Genomic DNA, 10,029 nt, shown 5'->3' with positions numbered 1-10,029 from the left:
CTAGTCCGTGGTGATCCATCCAGCGTGGTAATGCTGCGAGCATCATGGGCACCTTTGCACCAGGAAGGACTTGAAGCGTTTTGTCTTTTTTTTTAATTTATAATTTTTATTTTTATTTGTAATTTTAGATCTTGTAACTATAATTTGAACAACTTCCCAGTATCTGATTCAGTTGAAATTTGGAGTACCTACTATTGTAATTCCGGTGCCAATGCAATAATATGCTAGCAGGGTGGTGATCTGATGATGCAGTCCGTAGCAGGGATGTTGCGAACATCCGCATCCGCATCCGCAACCGCGGAACTTCCGCATTATTTTCGACATCCGCATCTGCATCCGCATCCGCATAAAATCGATGCGGAGCTTATGCGGATGCGGATGTCGAACAAGTTGGTACAGGAACGTCTTAGCGGCGGCGTAAGTGCTGGGTAATTTCGTCATTAGGTACCTATAACGAAATCGTCTAGATCCAGAAAAGTCGGCCAAGTTACTGTTTATTAAATATAACGCACCTATATTCTTGCTCAAATACTAAACGTTTCGTTTTTCTTTAAATAAAAAAATACTAAAAATTTAATATTTGACGTTTTCTAAGTACCTAATCTTGACATCCGCATCCGCATCCGCATCCGCGGATGTGAGCCTTTAAATATCCGCATCCGCATCCATCATCATCATCATCATCATCCTGGCGTCAATCCCAGCTGTGCCCCCGCGCGGGGCGCGAGGACCCGGGGTCCGCCTTCCGACTCCTTCGTGTCCACTTTACCCGATCTTCGGCGTCCCTGGTGGTGAGTCCGTTGGCACGCATGTCCTCCTTAACGACATCAAGCCATCGCTTCCTGGGCCGGCCTTTTCTTCCCGTATCCGCATCCGCATCCGCGGATGTCAAAACATCTACATCCGCAACATGCCTGGTCCGTAGGCAGCCAAAGGAACTCCTCGATGGAAAAACACAAACACAACGAGTTAGGCTCATTAGAAAGGTCTCAAGCAAGAAGTACTCGCTAGATAGACATGCAAATAAGAATAAGTACAGTCAGAAATAAAAGTGTGTCACGATTTTTGAAGTGAAAACTTCTTTAGCGGCGCTGGACACTTTTTGAGGTGGGGAAAAAATGATAAACTCGAGACAGCGTAAGGCGATCACGTGACCGTAAGATTTAGATGGCCACATTTAGATGGCATTTAAATCAATAAAGAAAAACTCAATGACATTACATGGAAAAGGTTCTAATCTTGTACGGGCTGAAATACGAGTATCTGACAGTTACATTCTAACTTTATATCACTCAAATATGTCGCAGAATGGCCTGGATCATCAGATTATTGTCTATTTGTGGGCATCCTAATGACTAATTAGTCCTAGGGTTCCTCGAGATAGTAAAACAGTCTAGATTCAACTGAGACACACTATAATTGCACGAAAGTCAATAAACAACATACAACATCCTTGTATTGCCAAATCTCTAATCAGAATCACTAATTAGGTAATCACAATTAATAATCGGAGATCAATGCGTCTACACGTGTCAAGGGTCGATAGGAACTGTCCGGCGCAGCACTTGAGATTAGGTGACGTTATCAGGCTTGACCCGTGGTTTGTGCACTGGGTTCCCGACATCAATAAAGCTAGGTACATCTCGATGATATCGCTAATAAAATGAACTCTAGTACTGGTGAATAAAACTCAAAATATCATGACCAAATATATTTAGATGCGAGGTCTGCAAGGTAACTTTACAATTTCTATTCGAATTTTAAACAATTAACGCTACAAATTTGTATTTCGAATTTTAAACAAGCTCACTGACCAGCAATTTCGGAACTAAAGTTTTTCAATAGAAAGGAGGATGCAGGATGGGTCAATTATACATAGTGCTGCAGACATTTTGGACTAGTCATTGAGTTTTCACTTCTGTCGGCACTCCCGGAGTGCAACCCGTTGTTGGTTTTTTTTTTGGCATTAATTGTGTTAAAAGTGCACTGAGTGACGCCTTCTGTTATTGAAAATCACAACCCTTTTTAGTTACAAAGCTATTCACAATTGTTTAAGCAAATGTTAAGTTAATGTAGCGTGGAATGCGCTTTGTTTGTTTCAGGGATGTTGCGGATGCCGATTTTTTGACATCCGCGGATGCGGATGCGGATGCGGATTTTTTAAGGCTCACATCCGCGGATGCGGATGCGGATGCGGATGTCAAGATAGCACCATAAAAAACGTCAAATATTACATTTTAGTAATTTTTATTTCAAAAAACCTGCCAAGTGCGAGTCGGACTCGCGTTCCAAGGGTTCCGTACATTAAGTCCCACTCACGCTTGACTGCTCATTTCTAATCATGGTCCTATAATATTACGGTCAGAGTTTCGCTTACAACACAACTGTGATTCCAACATCCACCTGTTTCATAGTATTTACGCGTGACACACACACATTGACAGCCCACATCCACCAGTTTGCCGTCAGATGAATCGAAACGTTATTGAAGTAAACATGTCGAAGAAAAATATAAAATATGCCGGCATGCGTAGTTAAATCCTGCTAGAATTGTACCGATCGAAAGAAAAAAAGTCACGGAATAACTTTTCATACTTAAGTTTATCAATTAGTACGTAAAATCACGATAATTTGTTGTTTTTAAATTATCAAACTGCAAAACAGGAGTGTGACCAGTAACATGAATAGGGTAATTTCCCGAAAGTAGGGTAATTGATACCCTTCTTATTAAATCATTATGTATTAAGAGATCGTTTAGGTAAATAGTTAAATTATTGATAGTGCATTTCAAACTAGGTCGGTATGGTAATTTCCCGATACTAAGGAGATTAGACGCTTACATGCATGTATGATAGTTAACGTTTGTTTGAATAATTGTTTTACCATTAGGGGAGAATTTGTGTTACATGGTAACACTTGTCTACACGCACACATTCAAACCGTCCGCCATTGCAGTGTCACAGTTTGTCTTAGGTGGCAGTCCGTCCGTAATATTCTAGGTCCATGCTTCTAATATGTTTTTTGGTTACCGACTAAATTACCTAGCAGTCTAGCACTTACGCCGATGCTAAGACGTTTCTGTACCGACCTGTTCCACATGCGGATGCGGATGCGGATGTTGAAAATAATGCGGAAGTTCCGCGGTTGCGGATGCGGATGCGGATGTTCGCAACATCCCTGGTTTGTTTCTCCCTCTAATGCTGTAGGTATCCATTTTAATGTGTTTATATACTTAGCCATAAGAATCACTGGACACGTAGGTACTCGGTCTTTCTTCTCTGTCTAACCATTAACGACAAACGTGATGTGAACTTTAAACTAAAGCGCTCTTATAACCCGCATGGTTCGTTTGTAAACAATTTAATCTGAAAAAGGCGATGTTATAGCTATATAAAATTACTGTTTACAAGCGGGTAAATGTGTCCATGCATATCAAGTTATATGGAACATCATGGTATAATGTAATTTGTGCCCAATTTTAAAGAGTTAATTATAGGTACCGTAAAACGGGGTGAATAGACACGATTTTCAACTTCAAGGACGATTTTCACCAAGAATCCAAATGATAAAAGTAATAATTTTGACATCATGATTTGAGTCTTGCTTAGTTCTTCGTTCTTCAATTCTGTATACTTATTTTTAATTTCAACCCCCTGATTTTAGAGAAAATGAAGAAAAACTACCCGATTTCGACGTATCGTAAAACGGGGTCGATAGACACGTCATATGGGGTGATTAGAAAAAACAGTCACGGCTGTCACAAACTTCAAATAGGTTTTTATTAGGATAAAAGTAAATAAATAAACTGACTTTCACTAAATCACTTTTTTATAAATCAACTATAATTAAACTAGTCACATACTCATAAAACGTATGAGAATTGTATATAAAAAATCAACTTAGCTTACACTAGAAGCATATTCTTTAAGTACCTACCTATTATTTAAGGAGCAGTCATAAATATTCATATCACAATACATAAAATCACAATGAATAACTATGATAAAAAAGTGTTCAAACTCAAAACTCATATTTAATACCAAAATATATGAAACATTGCTAAATTTTATACTTTATAGTATTGTATAATTTAAAAATTTGAGAAAATACGTTTTGACAACCCTAGCATAAATATTTCCATTCACCCCTATTCGTTATTCTTCACCCCTCAGTCGTGTCTTTTCACCCCATATGACGTGTCTGTTGACCCCATATGGCGTGTCTCCTCACCCTGTTGTCGTGTCTATTCACCCCGTTGGGATGTAAAAACGGTTATGATTTGTTTTTTGGACATTTATCTTTAATTAATAAGGAAAATCGGCATTATCTTTTATTATTTAAACACTAGAAGAACTGGTTTACTTAATACATTATAAATAACACAATAACTAACCTGTATTTCACTGCTACGTCAAAGATCAGATAGGCAATATATCTTACTTTCACAAGGCCTCACTTCAAACTAAAATATTTATTACTTGTGATCATCTTCATGCTTGATTCGTGTTACCAGATTAAATATTGAATATTCTACTATAATTGTATCTCAAAAGAATTGGGGATGGTAGTCTACTTTTTAAAATATAACAATGTAAAGGAAAGTACCGAGTTTTTCTCTATTCACCCCGCGATTTCTGGTGACCCCGTTTTACGGTAGGTAACGTTGACATTTAAATTGAGATCTCTGCCGAATTTCTTCATCATTTATAGGTAAACTAATTATTTTAAACGTTCCAAAATTGATTAACTACTTATCATACTTGTGCCGGAAGTTTGAATCGTTTTACTTTCTTGTATGCTCAGTGTAGGTATAGTTTGTAGCTTTCTAGTAGAGCCCGAAGGCTTATCCTATTGTCTATTGTTCAGTAAAACCGCACTTGCTACTTACCTGCAAAAAAGGGTCTTTTTTATTCTAATTTGCACCTGAGCGCAGGCTAGTCCAACGCTCAAAAAACCAGTGTAGGTGCGCTCTCCGATAACGCGCCTTTGTTACGCATCTCAATGACACATTTTAGACTGGTTCTGTAACGTTCGACTCGCCGGCACTCAGTAACCGAAGTACTGACCACACACATCGGTACAAAATATTTATCCATTAGTTCATTTTGAATCTTATTATAACATAACATAACATAATTAAACATAATTAAACATATTAGTTAGTACTAGATGCTTATTAGAAAATAAAACTTCAGCGTAGGATGTAGGTAACTCAATGTAGTAATGTTTTCAATCTGACTACACAATAGGGCTTGCAAATATTCGAAACTTTCAGATATTCGAATATTCGACTTTTTCTGACGACGTATTCGAATATTCGAATAATTATTCGAATATTATAAAAAATAAGAAAAGGAACGAGAAATCGGTTTATTATCGTTTTATTCAAAGGCTTTTTTCACATATTGCTAAAACCAAGGATATTTGGCAGAAATCCACTTAATTGACTAGATTTTATCATCCTACTATTTATAAGATGCCCACATTTATAAAAACAAGTAAAACGCCAAAATTAAACGTATTTAATATTTCTAGATAATACTTATTATAAATGCGTCGTTGCGTGAAATAATATAACTTTAACCATCCAAACACCTAGGTACCTATGTAAGATATTTTTTTAGTAAGTAATTATTTTCCGATTTAAATTAACTTGTAATCACTCGGAGACCTGTAAAAAGGCCTTTAATTTCATTGTATTTTGAATCTTTATTGACTTTATTTGTTTTGGCAAATTATTATTCCTAATGGTCGGCTAATTATATAATATTGGAATATTTAAGGGAAAAAGTTAGTTGAGTACTGGGTGGATTATTCGTCAGCTAAAGGTGCATGGTTAGATTACCAAGTTGGGCAGGTTTCGTATGATTAAATTTGAGAATTGCGATAAGTGGCAAGGTTTAGACTTCAAAAATTCGCTTAACGTACGCTTGTACTGAATAAACAGAATGACCCTTTAACTTAAAACTTACGCACCGTAAAAATAACATACTTTTTGATTTCGTTTTCTTTTAAATTGAGTTAGGTTTCACTGTATTCACGAAGTCTATCGAGAGGAATACAGTAAAAATATTATTTCCTTCGTGTTTGGGTACCTACCGTTCCTCATTCACTGTAAATACGCGTAAAACACACAGAAACTGTAACTACAGCGGATAACATAGATTTTTTAATAGTAATAAAAAATATTCGAATATTCGAAACCTGAGTGGCCGAATATTCGAATATCAAAACAGGTCGAATATTCGACAAATTCGAATATTCGAATTGCAAGCCCTATACACAATACAGGCGTAGCCTAGTGTGGCAGTCATAGGTTAAGTAAAACCTGTAAACTTTTTGGCAAATAAAACTATTTTTTTTTTTTTTTTTTTTTTTATTGCAATTTCCATAGGAGTTGTAATTCAATTACCTGGGTAAAGTGAACGAGCGATTTTTTATGCAGGTGGTTGTGGCACGTGGCACGAGCGGTTTTACTAACAATAGACAATAGGATTAGCCGTCGGGGTCTATTAGAAAGCTACAAACTATACTCGTAGATTTCCATAGTTGCCCGCGTCCGTCATTTTACCTGAGAGGGGATAACTTTTTTCAATAACTCAAAAATGGGTCAAATATGTATGTTCAAAATACCTAGTTTTTTTCGTATTATGGGGAGGGGGATGGGGGCATAATTTCGGTCTTTCGGAGCGATTATTTCTGAAAGTGTGTTTTTAGGGTTCCGTATCCAAAGGGTAAAAACGGGACCCTATTATTAAGACTCCGCTGTCCGTCCGTCCGTCCGTCCCTCCGTCCGTCCGTCCGTCCCTCCGTCCGTCCGTCTGTCACCAGGCTGTATCTCACAAACCGTGATAGCTAGACAGTTGAAATTTTCACAGATGATGTATTTCTGTTGCCGCTATAACAACAAATACTAAAAACAGAATAAAATAAAGATTTAAGTGGGGCTCCCATACAATAAACGTGATTTTTGACCGAAGTTAAGCAACGTCGGGCGGGGTCAGTACTTGGATGGGTGACCGTTTTTTTGCTTGTTTTGCTCTATTTTTTGTTGATGGTGCGGAACCCTCCGTGCGCGAGTCCGACTCGCACTTGGCCGGTTTTTTATGTATTTTTACAATGGACACCGCGATTTTTAGGGTTCCGTAGCCAAATGGCAAAAAACGGAACCCTTATAGATTCGTCATGTCTGTCTGTCTGTCCGTCTGTCTGTCCGTCCGTATGTCACAGCCACTTTTCTCCGAAACTATAAGAACGTATACTGTTGAAACTTGGTAAGTAGATGTATTCTGTGAACCGCATTAAGATTTTCACACAAAAATAGAAAAAAAAAACAATTAATTTTTGGGGTTCCCCATACTTCGAACTGAAACTCAATTTTTTTTTTCATCAAACCCATACGTGTGGGGTATCTATGGATAGGTCTATTATTATGTTATTGAGGTTCCTAATATCATTTTTTTCTAAACTGAATAGTTTGCGCGAGAGACACTTCCAAAGTGGTAAAATGTGTGTCCCCCCCCCCTAACTTCTAAAATAAGAGAATGATATGTAAACTTCCACCGAAAATTGGTTTGAACGAGATCTAGCAAGTCGTTTTTTTTTAATACGTCATAAATCGCCTAAATACGGAACCCTTCATGGGCGAGTCCGACTCGCACTTGGCCGCTTTTTTTATATCAGTTTGTCGGCATGATTGATACTGACATGCAAAATTTCAGATTTCAGATCACTGTGCTAAACCGTGAATAGAAATAAACAGAGGGCCTACCGCGAATCACGTTCGACGTGTTGCCTCCCTGTCACACTTACGTACGAATTTACAAGTGTGACAGGGAGGCAACACGTCGCACGTGGTTCGCGGTAGGCCCTCTGTATCAAAGCATAAGACCTATAACAAAGCGGGCAGCCAACCGCTCACGGCCGGCGCTACCAGACAATCGAGTTTTGCTTCTCACAATCACGAGACAGGTTAGCATGGACGAGAATAGTTAAATACGAAAAAAGTAGAATGCGAATCCTGACAAACGGGAGGATTAAAATCCGAAATTATTTTTCGCCAGTAAGTATCTGATCCCAATTGATGATTCCTTCTACATCGAGTGGTTTGGAAATCCAAGGAAAAATTGAACTTCCAAGGTTCACAAAATTTATGCACACCTCCTGGAATTGAGCAAACTCTGATTACACGCATTTATTTTAGGACCAAATGAAGGTATTAAAACGATTTCCAGCTTGTTGAGAATTAATTCCTCAAAATGCTGTTTTAGGTAGGAACACAAATAAACCGTATACCTACTCAGGTATAAATCTATTTGTATTAAGTACCTAATATTTTAGTTTTTTTTTCACTTGCGGAAGCGCCCCCCTGGGCAGCATGAACGCCCCCCAATCGCTTCCGCGGCCCTTACCGCCCCCCTGAAACTCTTCAGCGTCCACTGGGGGGCGGTATTGACCACTTTGGGAAACTATGGACTAAGTCAATATTGAGGTAATCAATTTAACTTTCAGGCCTCCATTTTGATGATATATTATTTTGTGAACGAATACAATACAATTACCTACAAACAAACAAATCATCAAAAACATTACATGTAAAAAGGTGCAAGTCTCGCAACGCTTCTGCTACAAAAAAGTTTAAGATGTAATGTGAAACCAAGTCGGTTATCAGTGCCAGGGGGTGTAAAAACCGTATCAATAAGATATCTTTAATTTGTAATACGTATAATGACTTGGCCATCGCACGGCTGCATAATGACATAAGGATCATCGTCACCTATTAAAAATAATTCTAATTGCAGTTTGAGCATTACACATATTTAGTGTACGGTACGGTGAGTATACGGTACGAGTAAAGCATTATGTGCGATTGCCAAGTCATTCTATGTATTACAAATTAAAGATATCTTATTGATACGGTTTTAACACCCCCTGGCACTGATTAAAATAACCGACTTGGTTTCACATTTTACATCTTAAACTTTTTTGTAGTATAGAAGCGTTGCGAGACTTGCACCTTTTTACATGTAATGTTTTTATGAGATCTCATCTCTTTTTGTAGGCAGTCCTTCTTTTCGGGTACTCATATATACCCATACTATGTATACACATATCATAACTAAACACATCTTCATTCATACTCACATCGTACATCGTAGTGTACCTTTACTTTACCTACTATTTGTAGGAACTGCAACAGTAATTTTGTAATAGCATATATTTATATGGGATTACAAACTTACTTATGCAGTTCTTAGATCTTTAAAACGTGACTGATATGGCCATATTTTTAGGTTTTCTATGGCTTGATAAGCTGAAAACTACTTATGTTTAAAATGTGAAGCTTGTGGGTATGCTAGAAGTACCTTAGAATTATGATGATCGTGAGTGAGTGAATCAGTGTCGAAATTAAGGAACACATACAATAATTCTTAAACTACAAATTCAAATTGAATGTTTTTGAGAATATATCTTAAGCATGTTAAGCCCTATAGATTACTGAAAATTCAGGGTTCTAGCTTCAGCCATTCAGCCAGCACAAAATTACAGGACGTCGAAAATGGCCTGAAATCCTGAATCGCTTCGAGAAAAGGATGGTACGGCCGTGCCTCTTTGTTTTGCTCGACTTGGCGGGGGCACTGCCGTGCCCCCAGATAACATTTAATTTAGAGAAAATTATTTTTTGTTAATATAAAATATTTTTTCACCTTTTCCAACTGTTAAACAGTATGCAATAGTCATAGTAGAAACTTTTTATCGCTGGAAACCAATCTTGGATCTATATCTAAATCCCTAAAGTCTTTTCTCCTATCGATGCATTCCCTAATATTGTTTGTCATAATGATCAGTTGTCCTAACACTAAAAACCCTAATTTTGGTTATCCTAATATTGATTACTTATCTGAATGTTATTATGCATATTTTCTTTATTGCGAGGGTCGCAGTTGAACCCTAACCTAACCCACTTTTGTGGCAGCAAGTTCTAAAACCTAACCATTTTTCAGAACCTTACATTATAGAAAATAATCG

The sequence above is a fragment of the Cydia amplana genome, chromosome 6 (assembly GCF_948474715.1).
Source record: "Cydia amplana chromosome 6, ilCydAmpl1.1, whole genome shotgun sequence".
NCBI classification, from domain to species: Eukaryota; Metazoa; Arthropoda; class Insecta; order Lepidoptera; family Tortricidae; genus Cydia; species Cydia amplana.
This window is presented reverse-complemented; position numbering follows the sequence as displayed.